The 19,887-nt window shown below is 49.9% G+C and overlaps 1 pseudogene; it reads left to right on the top strand.

The window, feature by feature from the left end:
- Nucleotides 1–4,996: 4,996 nt before the first annotated feature.
- Nucleotides 4,997–9,570, top strand: LOC103608155 (annotated as a pseudogene).
- Nucleotides 9,571–19,887: the final 10,317 nt, after the last annotated feature.

Genomic DNA, 19,887 nt, shown 5'->3' with positions numbered 1-19,887 from the left:
TCCACATTCACTCTTTAGATTTAAAGCAAAGGCTCGAATGACTTAAAGAGAGGGAAAAATATTTCAATTCTGGATACTCAAATTCAGCAAAATATTTCACATAGGAACTAACATTTGCACTTACGCAGCAAATACTACACTCTGTGTCGGTGGTTTACATTAGAAACGGAAGTAAAAGCTCCAGGCGGGTCCATAGAGTCACGGAAAGGAAGTGGCTCCTCGTCCTTGCAACCCCCAGTTCTCATTTTTGTTTGAAATTTACTGTATCCGCCTGGGAAGATGCAGAACGCATGGGTTGAGAGGCACAAGCGTTGTCCAAAGAGGCCACAAATGATCACAAACGGTGGGAACTTACTCTCGGGGGAAGCAGCAGTGGAGCTCACGGGTGTCCAGAACTGGGAATTCTGTGCATCGACTTCCATGGGATGCAACGTGTATTCAAGGATAAAGAACTAAAACTTGCAAGTTGGTAACATGCATTCGTGCTAGTAAAACAAAAGTAACCACAGCAATTGTCTTATTAGACCGGCAAAAGGTTTTTTGGGGTGAGGAGTATTTTACCAACAACACTGCAGAATTCCTGCTAATGATGACAATGCTGAGCTGATGGGATTGGGATGCTTTCATTACTATTATTATTATTATTTTAATTCCCTTTGGATAGCACTTCCCCTATCAGCTGCTTGGGCTGATTCTGGCCCGTGCCTGCTCCTGTGGCTCCTGGGACCTGTGATTCCTCCTTCAGCCCCAGGTGCCCAAACAGCCACTGGACAGCTGTGGACTCTGCCCTAGAAGAGTTCCAGGTGGAAAAGGCAGGGACTGGCTGGTTACTAAGTGGTTAGAGCACACCGTTTTAACACCAAGGTCAAGGATTCGTATCCCCTTACCCACCAGCGGACCGAAAAAAAAAAAGGGTGGGAAACTCCCTGTGGGAGGGAGGGAAGGTTGGTATAACCACTTTGGAAAATGGTTTGCCCATGTCTGCTACAGCCAAATGTATGCTCACTGTAGCGGGTGGAACAGATATGTCCAACTCCCAGAACCTGCAAATGTGACCTTATCTAGACAAAATATGTCATCATGTTAAAGATCTTGGGATCATCCAGGAATTAGGGTGGACCCTAAATCCAGTGACAAGTGTCTTTATAAGAGACACACAGAGGAGAGATGCAGACACAGAGGAAAAGCCATGTGAAGACAGAGGCAGAGACTGGAGGGATGCGGCCACAAGCCAAGGGATGCCGGGAGCCACCAGGTGTTGGAAATGACAGTGAAGGATCCTCCCCTGGAGACTTCGGAGGGTGGGCCTATAGACACCTGGATTCAGGACTTCCGGCCTCCAGAACCGGGAGAGGATAAATCTCTCCTGTTCTAAGCCGCCCAGCTTACGGCATTTGTTACGGCAGCTGCCCCTACCCCCTGCAACCTCTGATGGGTATATGCCCAAGGGAAGTGAGCCTTCTGCCCACCAAAGGCAGAATATTCCTAGCAGCTTCAGTCACAATAGCCGAAAACTGGAAACAACTCCAATGTCCCTCCACAGTGGGGTGGGAAGGATGAACTGTGGAACAGCCACAGAATAGGATACGATGTGCAGTGAAGGACAGACACACGGCTGCTGGTTCACACAGCATCGCTACGGGCCTCACGGATGTGGCCCAAAACAGATGTGGCAGACACAGAGGTGCAGGTGACGTTCGACGACAATGTTGAAAACAAATCGGTTACTTTGGGGGCTGGGTATTGACCGGGAAGGGGCTGGTTTTGCACTGTTAGCCTGGAGTAGCTGGTTACACTTCTCTGCGTTGAAGCTAAAAATGATACAAGTCCAAGGGGCTAAATGTCATTATTTCCGCCTTTCCAGCTGTGCTCCCTGGGCAAGCTGGCCTGGGTGGGCCCGGGGCCAATCTTCTCCCATCCAAGAACTAGACAGGCCTGACCCTGCTTAGCTTCTGAGACTGGCCAAGATCAGGTGTGTTCAAGGTGGTGTGGCCATAGACCTATCTTCTGAGGGGCAGAGCTGGAGCCTGTCCCACGGCCCCCCTGAGGGCAGGGGGCAACGCCAAGTGCAGAGAGGCCTGGCACCCCCTTCCTGCCTCAGAGCCATGGCCAGAGCCAAGCCTAGATCCCTGTCTGTGTGGACGTGGATTGCAGGGTACGGGTGGTTATTAATAATTACCCTGATAAATCTTGCCTCCCGAATAAAAGCCAAAATCCCCCCAACATGCCCTCCAAGTACCTGTGTGGTCCCTGCCACCCTTTCTCCCCCTTGCTCACTCTGCCCCAGCCACATGCACTCAACACACCAGACATGGTCCTGCCCCAGGGCCTTTGCACCTGCTGTTACTGCTGCCTGCACTGCTCGTGTCCCCAGTATCCATGAGAGTTGGCCCTCACCTTTTTCATGTCTTTACTCAAATGTCACCTGTTAGAGGTCTTCTCTGACCTGCCCTGAGGTTAGAGCCCCCATCCTCAACTCCTGGATCCCCTCCCTGTGGCAATCCCTCTGTTATTTATCTCCCTATGAGGTGTTATCTGTTTACCGTTTCAACCATCACCTCCCCACGTCCTCGGGAGCAGGGACTTTTATCTCTTTGGGTCGTCACTGTACCCTTGGCTCCTGGAGCAGGGCCTGGCATATAGTAGGCATGCAATATTTGTTAAGGGAACTGTGTCCTGTTCAAGTGGAGAGAGGGATCACATGTTAAAAGACTGCAGGACTTGGCTGATGTGTTTGGGCAGAAATCAAAAGTGTCTGCAGACCAGACATAGTTCAACATTTCTAGGACAAAATCGCTCCGGTTTGAGAACTGCTGAGTTTCAGACAGCCCCGTGAGAAATGTAATGTAGGGGTTGGTGGTGTATCCTAACCTTCTGCTATGTCTCCACCAGAAATTGTGACTGACTCAAATCTTCAAGAAGCACAGCTCAGGAGGAATGAACTAAACAGGAGAGGTTCCTGGATCTGAGTAGTGGAAGCGGCGGACTGTAGGGGACACTGTGGGGCCCTGGCCACCTCTTGGCAGTGGCTGCCGACACCCCGCAGCTGCTCCTTGCTCCAGAATTTGTCTTTGGATGATGGGAGGTGCCCCCCACAGACATGCCCAGAGGTTACAGCCCCCTCCCCCAGGTGGGCTGCAGCCAGTGATGGGCAAATATCAGGGTACAAAATCTGACCCTCAGATTTGCTCCTGGCTTTTTGAACAGAGAGGCTGGGCACCCTGTAAAGCCTCCTGCATTCACACTTCTGCAGCATGGCTTGTGCCTCGGCGTAATGTGTGCTGAAATGTTTCTCACTTCACATTTCCAAATGAGATAACTAGTGTTGAGGAAGTGCTTACCTTATCCCAGTGCAGACGATTTAAAGATCATCCCCAGTGTCTTGCAGTTTTGCACAGAGTTGTTCCATAGTCACCTCCTAATAGAGTCCAGAGCATGGGATGCCGTGTGTCATCAGCTGCCTGGTTACACCAGCAACCTCTCTGCCAATGTCAGCTCAGCTTGGGGTGTACTGAATCAGGCTGCTACCGTCCTGCTGTCTGTTTGCATGTGTCTGTTTATCCATAAATCTGCCCTTGGCTGACTTTCTCTGACTCATTACTCATTTGTTTATTTCCTTGCTTTGGAAATCTATCCAGGATGTGTGTACACTTCCTTAGGAAGGGGATTGCTAAAAACTACCCCTGCAGAGGGACAGGGAAGGGAACAGGGAGAGACTAGGCTGGGGGGCTCAGGCATAAATGAAGGGGGAATTCTTAATTTTTTTTCTTGGCCCATATGGGGATCCAAACCCTTGACCTCGGTGTTACAAGGCTGTGCTCCAACCCACTGAGCTAACCGGCCAGCCCTGGAGTTCCTGGGGAAGGATCTGTGTCTGACTTTGTGATCAAGTGGCTGTAACATGGGGGTTGTAGAAAAGGGAAGAATTTTCTGATACTGATCGGTTAGAGGCATTTCAGTGGCTCCTTCATTTGCATATTTAAAGTTCCTAAAGTTGTGGCTCCCCTCCCCCCTTTGGTTATATACCAAGTTTGGTGGCTGGCCGGTACGGGGATCCGAACCCGTAACCTTGGTGTCACAACACCGCGTTCTAACCAGCTGAGCTAACCGGCCAGCCCCCAAATCATTTTAATCTCCATCTGTGCTTTATTGTTTCATCAGAACAGGATTCTTCCACCCATCAATAAATGCCTGTGGTTAAAAAAACCCAAACCCAGCCCCCAGACCCAAAGCGGAGTTAACTCAGGGGTGCGGTTCTCACTCCAGCCCCCCAGACCCCCCTTGCTCAGCCTCTCCCCTCCCTGCCTCTGACTCAGGCTCTGCGTCCAGGGGACCCAACATGAACAGGGGGTGTCCCGCTTGTTTATATCCTGTTGGATTTCAGTCGCTGGTTTTGCTTAGACGTGTTGCATCTACATCTGGCAAACAGGCTCCTCACCTCCTTCCTGGCTCTGTCTTTACCTGTTTTTGTTATCAGGGTCAGGCTAGCTTCAAACAAAATGCGGGTTGTAGAAGACTCATCGGTGCCCCCCATATCGGATACTGATGGGTTAGAGGCATTTCAGTGGCTCCTTCATTTGCATATTTAAAGTTCCTAAAGTTGTGGCTCCCCTCCCCCCTTTGGTTATATACCAAGTTTGGTGGCTGGCCGGTACGGGGATCCGAACCCGTAACCTTGGTGTCACAACACCGCGTTCTAACCAGCTGAGCTAACCGGCCAGCCCCCAAATCATTTTAATCTCCATCTGTGCTTTACTGTTTCATCAGAACAGGATTCTTCCACCCATCAATAAATGCCTGTGGTTAAAAACCTCGGAGGAGTACTCTAGAGAGGACTCAGAGTGGCAGGGGACGGTCAGCTCGGGCACCGAGGGGCTGCTGGCTGGTGGCTTCGAGGACCGCTTCTGGCGCCATCTGCTGGTCTTGGGGGCCGTGTCTCCTGGCTCACTGGGGGCCTTACTGGGGACTTTGCTGGGGACCTTGCTGGGCCGGGGGAATGGGGATGGTGGTGCCGCTGGGAGACTGGACCAGGGGTGGCACCTGGCTGGTGGGGGCACTGGAACGGTGCGTGGACCCTGAGGACTGATGGGCCATCTGTGAGGGGCCGGAGGAAGTGCTGGGGGGCGGAGTACGCTGCTGGGGCTGGCTGGAGGAGTTGCCTCGTGACCGAGGCTGGCCCCTGGCCTTGCTGGGCAGCTGGGAGCCACTGGCAGAGCCGGAGGGCAGCTGGCCCCGGGACCCGGAGCTGGGGGTGCCTGAGGAGCGAGACTGGGAGTTGGCTGAAGTGGCATTTAAGGGGACCCCGGAGGCTTGTCTGGACCCGAGGGGCGGGAGGGGAACTCTGTCCAGCAATCCGTCGAGGACTCTTTGGAGGTGCCTGACGTGGCCCCCTTCTTGCCAGCCAGGAGATCCTCGCCAGGGGCAGCGGGCTGCTTCAATTGTCCGTCTGTGGCGGGGTCAGGCCGGACTGAGCTGCAGAGAGAGGGTCAGGTGACATGAGGTGGCTGGGCCCCTGGGGCTCTGCTAAGCTGCTGGAGAGCGGGAGGGAGGCTGGAGCAGAGGAACTTGGCCACCGAAGCGCTCGGGGCGCTCGAAGCCAGGACCGGTGTCGACAGGCGCTATCTTGCCGGGGGTGAGCCGTCCGCGGGGCGCTCGCCCCACTTCGCCGACGGGCACACTGAGGCTGGGACCTGCCCCCTCCGGCATGCCCTGGCGGTGGGTCTGCTCCGGGTGGAGGGCGCGCCCCACTGCCCAGCGGGGACACCGAGAGCCCGGGGTGGGGTCGTGGACCAGGATCCCCGGTTGCTCACAGCCCTGCTCCTGTCCCCTCAGCGTGAGCTTGGGCAGGGCCACCCCCTCTCGGCCCCTGCAGCACCCCCACTGCAGCCCGGGTCCCGCCGTCACTGGGCGCCCGCCAGACCCAAGTCCGGTTCTTCCAGTTGCCCAGAGGCCCCGGGGCTGGGGGAGGAGGGGGCGGCACGGCTGCCAGTGTCCTGCGTGTCTGGCCGTGGACTGCAGCCTGGCGGCAAGAGTCGAGCTCATCCTAGTTTTCCTCGGAGGCCAGGAGGGCAACCGACCCGCCTGGGAGGATGCACAGGACCCTCCCATGTCCCCCCTCAGGGGACCCTCTTCTTGGCCTGCCCTGTCCCCTGCCCCGGCTCAGTAGCTTTGTGTCACTGTGCCTAAGGATTTGTGGGGTTGAAGTGGGTTGTTTGGCAGCTGTGATGGGGGAGGGGGGTTGGACTCTGTCCACGGAGCGGGGGATCCAGGCACCCCTGTTCCTCTCCGCCTTGGGTGGCCCTGGACCTTCCTGAAACTCAGTCTAGCAGCACATGGTAAGCGCTCCCCGTAAATGCCTCCCCCTGCCCTTTTAAAGGTGCTCTAAGGCCCGCTGGCTCTGCCGCCTCTTCCAGGAAGCCCACCAGGAACGAATCACAGGACACTTTGTCTGGACTCTGGGGGAGCTCTGGGTGGAGGGCAGTGCCACGTGTTTTGAGCACCTTCGGTGTGCAGATTCTGGGAGTCCATTTCCTCTCATTTTTCTCATTTTTCTGCCACCTGGGGGATCCAGGCAGCACAGGGAGTGTCTGAAATCTGAGCCCCCCCCCTCCCCGTCCTGATGTGCAAGGTCATCCTCCCCTTGCTGAGGCTGCAGGAAAAGGAATTTGGGAGAGGGGTACCTGGGAGAGCCCCTCCTCCCCCTCTAGTGAGTCCCAGAAAGGGGTGTCTTCCCCGCCCCCTCGCTCAGATGTGAGAACCCTTGGACCCCACCTATGCCAAATCGCCAGATCCCACGCCCCCAGGTAACAGATGAGGAAACTCAGAGGATACCGTGACCAGGAAGGTCGCACTGCCTCCTAGGGCCAGTGTGTGGGGGGGGAGGTGGTGGCCTCCCAGTCCCGACTGACCTCGAGGATAAAGACTCTGCAGGTGCAGGAAGGGTGGGGGACTTGGGGCTCTGCCCTTTGGTCTAGGAGTGGCCCCTATCTCTCTGCAGATAGCCTCGGAGGAGGAGGCTGCCAAGCTGTCTGCGCCTAGAGGTTTCCTGGGGACCTTGGGCACCCCCCACCCCCCAGCCTCAGTTTTGTTCTGGCGCTTGAATGAGACAAGGCAGGGGACGCACAGAGCCTGGCACACAATAAGCACTTAGTAAACGCAGAGTCATCATCTCTCACAGTCAGTTTCAGGATGTGGCTGAGCTCCTGTCCCCACCCACCCCCATTGCTGGGAGTGTATTGTAGTGGCCAGAAGTCACTCGAGAAAGGTCCAGAAACGAGTTCTCGTGGCTAACCCCAAGCAACCGTAGCAGGCAGGGGCCGTTCCCAACCCCATCTACAGATGGGGAAACTGAGGCTCCACACAGAGAGAGCCTTGGTAGTGCAAGTGGTGAGTGAGTGGAAGAGTCAAGGGTTCTACTAGGTTTGGGGGTCAAATCCTAGGTTTCGCTGCCTCTCATCAGGACAGGCATTCCCAAAGGGGGCGACACTGCTGCCCGGGGGATGTGTGGCGATGTCTGCGCACACTTTGGGTTGTCACAGCCGAGTGCGGGAGCTCCCATCATGGAATAGGTGGAAGCCAGGGACACTGCTCAGCACCTGCAGTGCCCAGGACAGCCACCCCCTCCTCCCCACACCAGGAGTGACCCAGCCCCACATCGGCGGTGCGGATGGAGACGCCCCCCGCTGAGACAGCGCAAGGGAGCTGCTGCCGTTCCCAGCTCACCCGGACCCCGGTCTTAGTGACAGCGGGGCCTCGCTTTTAGGCTTCCCTCCCAGCAGTTATATTCGAACGCTGGTCTCTTGTTCCCAGCCCTCCCACAGGGCCTGGAATGAGACGGTTATAGTCGCAGACGATCACTTGTTCACTCAACAAACGTTTACTGGGCAGCTGCTCTGTAGCCACCTCTGCTGAGCTGCGGCCCCGAGTCAAGGCCCCTGCCTGTCCTTGGGGAGCTTTCAGCCCATGGCGGGGGTGGGACACGGGGCTCAGGGTTGCCACAGGGGATGCACAGGTGCTGCAGGGGTAACTGAGGCATACTGGGTGTCACCGAGGCTTCTGGGAGGAGGTGACCGCACCAGCCAAGAGGAGGCCCGGGCACCACAGTGGGGGGCCGAGGCCGCCCAGGCCCGCGCCCAGCCCCGCTCTCTCCTGTAGGAGCTGTCACTCTGCTAAGCCTGTGTCTGCTGTTTGGTTACGGGGAATCTCTACTCTGTAACCTCATCGGCTTTGTTTACCCCGCATATGCTTCGTGAGGACTGGCTGGCCGTCCACGCGGGGGCTGGGCGGGGTCCCCGGGGCCATCCCTGACCCTGCCGCGCCTTCCCACAGAATCAAAGCCATCGAGAGCCCAAGCAAAGACGACGACACTGTCTGGCTCACCTACTGGGTGGTGTTCACCTTGTTTGGGCTGGCTGAGTTCTTCACCGATCTACTCCTGTTCTGGTTCCCTTTCTACTACATGGGCAAGGTGGGCACAGTCCTGGTGCCCACGACATGGGGGTCCCCGGGAGGAGTTGGTCACCCAGCCTGGGGGCCGGGCTGGGAGGAGACCAGGAGTCTGGGGGTGAGGGAGAGACTCAGCCCCTTCCCCGGGGGAAACAGGCTCAGCCCAGGGGGTGTCTGATGGTGGAGACCCAGGCCCACCCCAATAGGATGTCTGATGGTGGAGACCCAGGCCCACCCCAATAGGATGTCTGATGGTGGAGACCCAGGCCCACCCTTCAGAGGTGTCTGATGGTGGAGACCTGGGCTCACCCTGCAGAGGCATCTGATGGTGGAGACTCGGGCCCACCCTGCAGAGGCGTCTGATGGTGGAGACTCGGGCCCACCCTGCAGAGGCGTCTGATGGTGGAGACCCAGGCCCACCCCAATAGGATGTCTGATGGTGGAGACCCAGGCCCACCCTGCAGAGGTGTCTGATGGTGGAGACTCGGGCCCACCCTGCAGAGGCGTCTGATGGTGGAGACCCAGGCCCACCCCAATAGGATGTCTGATGGTGGAGACCCAGGCCCACCCTGCAGAGGCATCTGATGGGGAGACCCGGGCCCACCCTGCCCAGGCACCGCGTGTGACTCCACCGCCGCCTGTCCGGCAATGCGCCTTCCTGTTGTTCTGCATGACTCCCGGGCCCTGGAATGGGGCGCTCGTGCTGTAGCGCCGGGTCATCCGGCCGCTGTTTCTAAAGCACCGTGTGGCCGTGGACAGTGCCCTGAGCAACCTTAGCGGACAACTTCTGGACACGGCAGCCGGAATAACCAGGGATCATGAGTGCTCGCGGGCTGCAGGGCTGTCTCTGCCTGTCACTTCCCAGGTCTCGGCCTGTCCGTCTGTCTGTCCCATCTCCCAGTCTGCCCGCCCTGCTCATCCTCTCCCATCCTACCCTCCTGCCGCTGCCCTCTGGCTGGCATCTTGGCTGCCCCCTCCGGCCTGTGCTGTCCACCTCTCCCTCTCTGCCTCTTTCTCCCTGGCTCTCAGGAACCAGTCCTGCAGGCCCTGACTTGCAGCCCGGCTCTTGTCACCCCAGCGGCTGTGGCAGGGCCCTCCACTGCTCTCAGAGCTGATTGTATGTGACTCCCCGGGGGAGATAGGGGCTGTGTGTGTGCGTGTGTGAGTGTGCATGTGAGTGTGTGCACATGTGTATATGTGTGAGCATGTGCACACACGAGTGTGCCAAGTGTGTGTGTGCATGTGTGCGCATGTGAGTGTGTGCTTCCTGGCCACAGTCATTAATCAAGCTGATTGCTGATTCTGTCAATACCTACACAGAACAGAAGAACCTGAATTAACTTTTGTTCCTGCCGATGCAAGCATCTGGTGGACCAACTGTGGAAGATGGATGCACCCATCCACAACCCAGAAAAACAACGTCACCCTATCTCTCCTTTTGGTGAGTTAATTGGGCCTGGAAAAATCTCTATATGGAAGCTCAAGGAATGTCCTCCACTCAGGTGAAGTTATTGGGAGGTAATTTTCCCCTTCAGGTTGAAAATGGACATGCTGCTGCATCCACCCTAGGTGAAATACCGAGGCAATATTGCAGTCAAGCCCTGCAGTTTGATCTCACCAGCAGCGTCCTCAAACCCCTCAGGGTGGTCACAAGTGGTTCTAGCACTGCCTTTTGTGGAACAAATGTTTTGCCAAATCACTACATGTTCAAGCTAGTTCACAGGCCACCCCTGTGAAAGCTGGATAGCTCAGCTACTACCCTTATCAGATTGCTGAGCACCAAAAATTATATATGCATTGGCCAAAAATCTGGCCTCACTTGGTTAGAAAGTGACAAAACCAAGCATTACGGCTGCCAAATCCAGGCCACAGGACTCCTGTATCAGATATTTTGCAACCTGTTCTGCTCTTATAAACTGACGGGGGCACATGGAAAATGGTGGTATGCAGATGCCAACATGATCAGTGACAAAGTTGTGAAACTCATGGGACCTGGAGAGTTGCAGGTCACACTCTCACCTTGTCTGTGAACCACACTGATCTTTTTTCCTCTATGTGGCAACAAGGTATATAAAAGGTTCCCACCCACCTAAACGGTCAGGACAGTGTGGACTTGGGTACCCGCTTCTTCTGTCACTGGGTACTCCATCTGACAAACTGGGGCTCCTTTGCTCGTAAGATAGTGCCACATAAACGTTTCAGAAAACACAGCATAGAAAAATCACTTGTGTATTAACGCTCCAAGTTCTTCTCAGTTATTCCCAAGTTTTGGAACATATGATTTGGAAAAGGCAGTTCTAAATCTTCCCATGGTAATAGAACAAGAGTTCAATACCACTCTACAAACGTTGGAAATACTCCAATCAAAAGTTCATAGTTTGATGCCTGTTGAATTCCAAAATCATTGTGCCCGATACACTGCCCAGCAAAGAGGAGTTTGTACAATCACTGGCAAAAAAATTCTGCTTCTTTGTGAATCAGAGTGGACAAGTAATGCCTAATTTATGCCTTTTAAAAGAGACTAACACTCTCCATCAGATAAATGAGGTTCAACTATTCTACTGGACTTACCTATTCTGTGGGTTGGGAGACTGGTTTAATGGATATGAAGAGATGTGCTTAGAGAGGTTATTTTCTGCTTATTTCATCTCAGTCTAATCTGTTATTCTCTCCCATCGCAGATTTCTTAGCACTCAGCTACTAACCTGATTCTTCTCTCCTCAGCCACCAGCTTGGCTTTTATGTGAAACTTCTAGTGAAGTTTCAGATGGGAAAAACGGAGGGGATCAGAACATACCACCCCCAATATGCCACTTTTGCATCTTGACTATTTTGAGCTAGAGGCACTTGCAAAACAGCAGAGTCAAGAAGGGCCCTCCTGACTTACCCCTTTCTACCTATAAGTAGGACATAAAATTTCCCATGAGAAATGTACCTCCCTGTACCAGGAAGAGGATAACATTCTTATCACTGGAGACTAGAAGTCAATGTCAAGATGGATCTGTACAAACAAACCTACAAAAACAGCCTTATCTTCCATTAGCTTTTCCCTTGTACTTCCTTGTCACTTTCCCACAATTTACCACCTCTTGCTCAAACCCCTTTGTCTTCTCACATCTTCACAATTATCATCCTTTGTTAAAAATGTATATAAGGTCTTAGTTCAGCCCACATCTTTGGGTCTCTATATTTCCTATGAAGGATCCCATGTGCACGTAAAAAATATTAAATAAAATTTGTACAGTTTTTTCTGTTAATCTATTTTAGGACAGTTTCTCAGTCCTAAGAGAATTTACAGAATTTAAATCACAGAACCTACGAGGTTAGAGGAAGAGTTTTTTCTCTCCTACATCTATTTGAGATTTTATTTTGCTATTTGTTCATTACCAACAAAATTGACCTTTTATCATAGGTGGTCTTTTATCTTTGTGAAACATTTCGATCATTTTCCCATATTTTCATTTGTCTCTTCATTTTCACTCTGCAACAATAGATCTTTTTGTATTTGTATGCATTGCAAATACCGTTCTCCCTCTGTTATTTTCCCTATTCACTATATATTTAAAAGCCTTAATGTCTGTTAGGGAAAATCTCCGTATCTTCTTCTGTAAAAAATTGTGGCTGTTGGGCTGGCCTGTGGCTCACTCGGGAGAGTGTGGTGCTGATAACACCAAGGCCATGGGTTCGGATCCCATGTAGGGATGGCCGGTTTGCTCAATGGATGAGTGTGTTGCTAACAACACCAAGTCAAGGGTTAAGATCCCCTTACCGGTCATCTAAAAAAAAAAAAAAAAAAAAAATTGTGGCTATAGACATTTTTCTTCCATTTCAGTTTTTAGTGTGAATTTAGTGGCTATGAATTTAATGGAAAACTTTAGATATATTTGTGGGTCTTATTCGTTTTGTTTGGGGGCAGCTGGGCAGTGCAGAGATCGACCTCTGGGCCTTGGTGTTATCAGCACCGCTCTCTAACCAACCGAGCTAACTCGCCAGCCCTCTAGACATATTTGGAAGAGATGTCATTATGGTGACATTGAATCTCCTTTCGAAGAACATGAACTATTTTTCCATTTATTTCATTATACTTTAATGCCAACAACTTTTATTATATTTTTATTATGGTTTCTTATGGCATTCATCAGATACATTTTAGAAATTAAATTTTCAACTGTTTGTTGCTATAGATTCAAAATACATGCAGGTTTATTTTTATGTTTTTTATTAATTTTTTTATTAAAACATATTGATTGTACATTACGGGGTACAGAGTTATATTTCAAGATGTGTGATGATCTAATCAGGGCGATTAACATATTCATCATTGCAAAACTTAATCATTTCTTTGTTATGTGAACATTTGATGAAAAAAAAAAAAACAAAAAAAAAAAAAAAAAAAAATTGGGGCTATAGACATTTTTTTTCCATTTCAGTTTTTAGTGTGAATTTAGGGGCTATGAATTTAATGGAAAACTTTAGATATATTTGTGGGTCTTATTCGTTTTGTTTGGGGGCAGCTGGGCAGTGCAGAGATCGACCTCTGGGCCTTGGTGTTATCAGCACCGCTCTCTAACCAACCGAGCTAACTCGCCAGCCCTCTAGACATATTTGGAAGAGATGTCATTATGGTGACATTGAATCTCCTTTCTAAGAACATGAACTATTTTTCCATTTATTTCATTATAGTTTAATGCCAACAACTTTTATTATATTTTTATTATGGTTTCTTATGGCATTCATCAGATACATTTTAGAAATTAAATTTTCAACTGTTTGTTGCTATAGATTCAAAATACATGCAGGTTTATTTTTATGTTTTTTATTAATTTTTTTATTAAAACATATTGATTGTACATTACGGGGTACAGAGTTATATTTCAAGATATGTGATGATCTAATCAGGGTAATTAGCATATTCATCATTGCAAAACCTAATCATTTCTCTGTGATGGGAACATTTGATGTCCTCTCTTTTAGTTGTTCAATAACATGCAGTAAATCATTGTTAGTTATAGATTTCTGAGTCAACTGTACGCCGATAGAGCTTTTCTTCTGTATAGCTATAATTTTGTGCCCATTGACCAGCCTCCCACGGTTCCTCAGCTCCCTTTATTTTTACGTTGAATTTGCATCCTGGATACTCACTAAAACTCTGATTCTGTGATTACCTTCATGTTCTTTTTGTTGACTGTGGGTTGGGCCTCTGTAATGGCTAGAAGCTGGGCCTGAGGGTTTCACCTTCTCTCCTGACAGCATCACAGAAAGAGTGGCACTCACGGGTCCCCGTATCTGGTTACTTGGTTAACTTACAATGTGGAGCAGGCAGGCAACAGGGGTGGGAATCTTTCAGTGGTCAAATATCAAAAATCAAGTCAGCCTCTTTATTACAATTTACCCCCGATGTTTGATTAGCAACTGACACGTACCATGTCTCACTTAATTGAATATGAATTTGAGTGTGAATTTTATTTTATTTGCTGGTGGCTGGCTGGAATAGGATCTGAACGCTTGACCTTGAGTGTGAATTTTAAAAGCCACTTGCCCAAGCGACATGGTATAATTCAGACAAGCAGTTCTTGAAAGGGCATTTGGATGCAGTTATCCTGGGGCATTGGAGAGAGCCAGAAAAATATGTCAGTAGCGTTCCCTGGCATCTTTTCAAATATTTCAGTAATGTTACTGACTATTTTAATCCATTGTTTCATTTGTTGAGTTATTTGTCTACCCACGTGCAGTGAGCAGCCCCTTTAATGGAACATAACTCTCCCTGGCTGGCCAATATGTAGTCCCAAGCCAAGCTGTCATCAGCTGCTGCGGCTGACAGGGAGCGTTGTCCTTCTTGTAATGCATCTAAAGCATTGGCTGTTTGCTGCATGTGGTTAGAGTGTTTTGGGAATTTCTTGATGGTGTCATGATTTGAGTTTGCAGGGTGACATCATGTGTGCCCAGGGCAGTGCCTGTGATCCCAGGATTGTGAGCAAAGTGTGTCCAGTTGGCAGGAAATTAGCACAATTGTGTCGAGAGACACTAGAGGAGGTTTGGGGATGGGTGCCCAAGAAGAAATATTGTCCACCAGGGCAAACAGAGGACAGTTGATATTTGAAAGAAGGCCTGGGAAAGGGACATAAGAGCTGTGGTCAGTGGAACACTACTACAATTAACCAAAGCCAATGCAAGTGGCCCTGTTGAAAGAAGCATCTGGTATGAGTCATGCTCTATTTATATTGCGCCAGTAAGCGGGACAATCGGGACAAAGTAATGGGCCCTAAAGACTGGGGTTGAATCTAACTAAGTAAGGCTGCTTACAGGGGAAGAGACCCATTAGGAAACCATATACTGTGTGTAATGTTTGCAAGGTTTGTTTCAGCCATTAGTTCTAGGAGACCTCCAGCCCCAGGTCGTAAGATAGGAGAAAGTTGCACCGAATGTCTCATTGAAGAGCTAGGCGTTGTGTAGTTTGAGACGTGAGTTGAGTGTCTTGGTCACTGTCTATAATGTCTGGAACCCTGACAGGTAAGGAGTGTCTTGGTGAAGACTTGTACTGTGGCTTCAGTAGGAACATTTCTGGTGGGATCTGTAAGTAATTGCCTATTTGTCTACCATGATCAGAATATGGAGGAGAGCTTCCGCAGAGGTGGGTAGGGACCCTATAAAGTCTATTTGCCATTGGCCCTAGGGACAGGTCCCCAGGGAATATGCCCCCTTAATTATAGGTTGCTATGTGTCCCCGTAATTCAAGCCATTTTATCTGCCTGCACGTTTAACTGAGTCTTTGGGTATGAGTGGCCTTGATTTGTATTTGGGTATATCCCCGGTGTTCTTTACCCCAAAGGGTTGAGCTAGGGAGAGGAGTTGTTGCGTTGCCACAGCTGGGACCAGATGGCCAGACCATTGTTAATGGTTCAGATAAGGCGGATAGTTGGCCGGGGCCTCCTCTAGTGCTAGGAAGTTCAAGCGATTGTGTTGACCCTAGTTAGGGGGTGGAGAACCTGTCCCTGACCACTCACCTGATCCCAAGGGTCCCATCAGGTGGCTACCGGTCAGGAGAGGGGGGACCTCCTCCAGTGCCATTACATCTGGCAAGACTGTGGACAGAGGAAGCTGCTTCCTCCTGTAGCTGGCACACGCAGAGGGCCCAAGTTTGCTCTTATGCTGTCGGTACCATGTTCAGTGCGAGCCCGGAGGACGGTACTGGCATGACCCAAGGCTTGAGAGCTGTCCCATCAGGGGCACGGGGCGGGGCCTAGAGAACTGTCCAATCAGGAGATCTGGGGCGGGGCCTAGCGAAAGGTCCAATCAGGGGAGTTGAGGCGGGGAGCACCGTCCAATCAGGGCCGCGGGGGCGGGGCGTTGCTCCAGACCTCCAGGTCCCAGACGCTCGCATTTCGGCCGCTGAGGCGCGCGGGACGCCCCTGAGATCCGGGAGCGGCCCGGACATGGTGAGTGCGCGGGGCCGGCAGCCGAGCCGGGCAGAGGGCGGCTCCGAGGGGCTGGAGCTGCGCGCGGGGGTCGGAGACTTGGAGCTGCCTCAGGCGTCCCAGGAAGGTCACAGCCGCCACCTCCCCGGAGCCCAGGGAACATCTTAGTGGGTATTCAGGGAAGAGACAGAAATTCCTGCCCCCTGGGTTGTCACAGACAGTTGAAGGGGGAAAACTGACCCAAAGCACAAGGAAAACCCACCCCGGTGGTGCAACAGCCTGCAAAGCCAAGGGCGCACAGCGGGGACACAGGGGTGTCCTTCGGGAGGGTGTCCAGGGAGGCCACAGTGGACAGGTGCTGGGGGGCGGGTGCCCCGCGGGGCCGGACGGCCGCCCTTGACCCCTGAGTCAGAGACGTCTGTGTCCCCGCTCAGGGGTGCCCCTCCCTGAGTTTGTCACCTTCAAAGATTTATCCGGTTACTTGAACCTTGGATTTTTTTTCCAGTAACATCCATTGAATGAATAGAGTTTGAAAAATAACGTGAACTATTTCCAAAGAGGCAAGAAAGAGGTGCATTTCAGACAAAAATAAAGTGCTGGTCTTAATTCCATTTGTTAAAAATTCTTCTATGCTTTTTTTTTTTTTTTCCTGTTCCTTTTTGCGTGTGTGGTTAAGCTTCTCACATCTGTTGTTTTCTTGTCCCTGATGACAAATGGCATTCCAGGCTTAGCCTTGAGCATGCTCCTGGGGAAACGAACCTTGGAGAAATAGAGAAAATCTCTCCCATTATGACCCCAGAAAATGAATACATTTCCATAAGAAAAAAATGCTTGGTATATAAATTGGTGAATTACAAAAATTTGGTAAAATTTCAGCTGTTATCCTCTTGTAGGGTGGGAAATTTGCGACAGTGTTTAATTCTGTTCTGTTTCTCATTATCTGGACTTCAGAGATGAATGCTGAATCCTATGTCATGAAACTCGCACCACCTAGAAGTGCTGAAATCTGGTGAATTGCTTACAAAATATTTTGTTATCGTGGAAATAATTGAGTGATATCTTTATTTTATGAAAGGAATAGATACAATGGTACTTCAAAAAGTTTGTGGCAAAGTAGAATTAAAAGACAATATGAATCTTTCCACCCTCTTTTTGAAGTACCCTCCTATTTGTAGCCTTTCTTCTTGAACTATAAAAAGTACTTAAAGGGCCGACCCGTGGCTCACTCGGGAGAGTGCGGTGCTGATAACACCAAGGCCACGGGTTCGGATCCCTATACAGGGATGGCCGGTTTGCTCACTGGGTGAGTGTGGTGCTGACAACACCAAGCCAAGGGTTAAGATCCCCTTACCGGACATCCTTTAAAAAAAAAAAAAGTACTTAAAGTTTCTCTCCCCTCACATAAAAACACATAAACACTGGGTTTGAGTGATTTGCGGGATTCCTCAAACACTGGTTGGTCTCATTTAAATTATTCACCGGGGTCCAACGGGAGCCAATAACCTGGGTTGGGGAGCTGCGGCCTGGGGCCTGTAACTCGGCCCGCTCATACCGTCTGCAGAAGGAGCGGATTATACGGAGAAGCTACAGAACACTGAAGAGCTGGGTGTCTGCATGCAGGTGCGGGTAGGGGGGATGCCCTTACTGAGGTTATGATTGCTATTTTCTTGGGGCTATTTGTTTGGTTTTGGCATCCAGACTTGATGGGGTTTGAGTGCAATTTATGCAAACTAAGAAGGTCAGACTTAGAGAAAGACTCCTTTGTGTTCTGTCCCCTGGAAAAATAATGTATGAATTTGAGAGTTTTGGGGGGTTAGAAACTTAAACTGGCTATGGCTGAGAGTCAGTTGCTTCATCTGAGCTGATGGAAAGGTTTGTTTTCTTTCCTTTTGATTCCTTTATCAAATATTGCTGTCATCTCCGGTTTCCGTAAGCATTTGATAATTTTATTTCCTTGTTTGTGTGTAAGATTTTTATTTTCTTGCATGAAAGTCTAAGTGGATTGAGAGATAAAATGTAAGACAAGAGAATTCTGGAAGCATACAGAATTTTTTCTTCCTTTTTGGTGAGAGAACCTCTAGATATGAGATGGGCATATTTAAATTCTTGTTACCGACAGGTCAGGCCCGGCTTGCCCTCTCGCATTAAACAAATGACCTGAAAGTCCAAAAATTGATGCAAGGATTGGAAGGTTTATTCAGATTACCAGTACTCAACTAAATGTCTAACCAAGTGAACAAAGAGAAAAGGGGAGCAGTGGGGTCCAGTTTATCTCAGTCCCAATCAGTGGGGCCAACCTATTCCATTAACAGTAATTGAGAAAAGCAGTTCTCCCCACTGTTTTCAGCATAAAGAAGAAAAGTATCAACCAGATTTAAATCAGAAAAACAAAGCATAGCCAGGAGCCCTCCAGGGTGCACCTATACAGACGTGGGTACGATCCAACCAAACAGAAGAGGGCTCAGAAAATCAGAGAAAGGTAAAGAGAATAAAGCATTAGGCAATGGGACTCCAGGAGATATCTACCAGCAGCAGAGACATGGGAGCAAAATAGTCCCAGTGGCCACTTGCCTCTTGCAGTCCTCTCTGTTGCCCAAAGTTTTCCAATTTTTTGCCAGTGATTAAATTAGGCTCTCGGATTCCAAGGTCGTAGAAATGAACAACGTACCCAACAGTAAAGCAAGCAACACTTTATTAAAACAGGAGATGGACTTATGCATAAGGCGGGTAGCGACAGTAAAGCTGCCCCCCCCCCAGGGGAGCTGTTCAGGGTCTTTCATAGGGAAAGAAATTAAGGGGTGGCAGGCCAACGTCACTGGAGGTGGTCCATTCATTTCTTCCTGGCTGCGTCATGGGTGCATGCTCAGTAGGCAGTGGTGTTCATCATTGTCACCCCAGGAGGGTCATTGTAGCAGTCACCTTGATGCTTTGCGCCAGGTGGGAATTCCTAAAGGGGTCTTAAGGCTAATCTGTAACTTTTACAATTATAGTAAACAAGCCTTGGGGACGGGTTTGCAACTCAGTAAATATCTGTTTCCTCTCTTATCTCAGTCTGCTTTGTTAGGGCAGCCCATGGGGTAATCATTTGCCCAGTGTCCTCTTTAGGGTAAATGGAGTCCGTTTGGTTCACAGGCCCAGCCTTACTCTGTTTCATTCTCAGGCTCATTTTTCACTTTTTACATGATTTTTTACATCAATGATTGTCCCTAGAGAGTTTTGAGATGTAAAAGGCTGTCCTATTCCTAAGACGTTTTCAATTTCTATTGTAGTGCATTTAACGAGTTAGGGCCAAACCCCTAATGCATTAAATATGCTAAGCATTCCTGAAAATATTCCTGTTTGAGATAAAGTATAAACTGTGTCAGTTGTTGTTTTAGTTATAAAGAGATTTGAAAATACTTCATTTCTTATGGTTTGTACTTTCATAAACTTTAGTGTTTAGAGGATTAACTCTTAAAATGGTTTCCCACATAGAAAAGTGGCTTCGAAATTTTTAAAAAGCTATTAAAAAGAAAAATATGATTTATATAAACCTCTCGATTTAAAGTAAGTTGCATGCTGTTTTATGTTTGGTTTCTTTTATGCACGGTTATTTCAGGGTCATTCACCTGTACTGCTCTCTCGGATTCCCTTGTAGGGACAGGCCCTTATTGTTTATTTATTTACTTATTTTTATTTTATATTTTTTTAAAAAGATGACGAGTAAGGGGATCTTAACCCTTGACTTGGTGTTGTCAGCACCACGCTCAGCCAGTGAGCAAACCAGCCATCCCTACATGGGATCCGAACGCGCAGCCTTGGTGTTATCAGCACCGCACTCTCCCGAGTGAGCCACAGGCCAGCCCCCTTATTATTTATTAATTCTGTCGTGTAGTGGCTATTTGGGTGTTTTCAGATTTTCGCCATTATGACCAGTGCCCTTAAGAACGTCGTGTACGTGTCTCCACTTGCGTGTCTTCTTCTAATCTCCATCTCAGCATGCCCTACAGTCGCTCCTCACCATCTCCCCAAGATCTTGATCCATGTA

The sequence above is a fragment of the Galeopterus variegatus genome, unplaced genomic scaffold (genome assembly GCF_000696425.1).
Source record: "Galeopterus variegatus unplaced genomic scaffold, G_variegatus-3.0.2 Scaffold8075, whole genome shotgun sequence".
Lineage (NCBI taxonomy): Eukaryota > Metazoa > Chordata > Mammalia > Dermoptera > Cynocephalidae > Galeopterus > Galeopterus variegatus.
The sequence above is the reverse complement of the archived record's forward strand: the minus strand, read 5'-3'. Positions and strand labels throughout refer to the sequence as shown.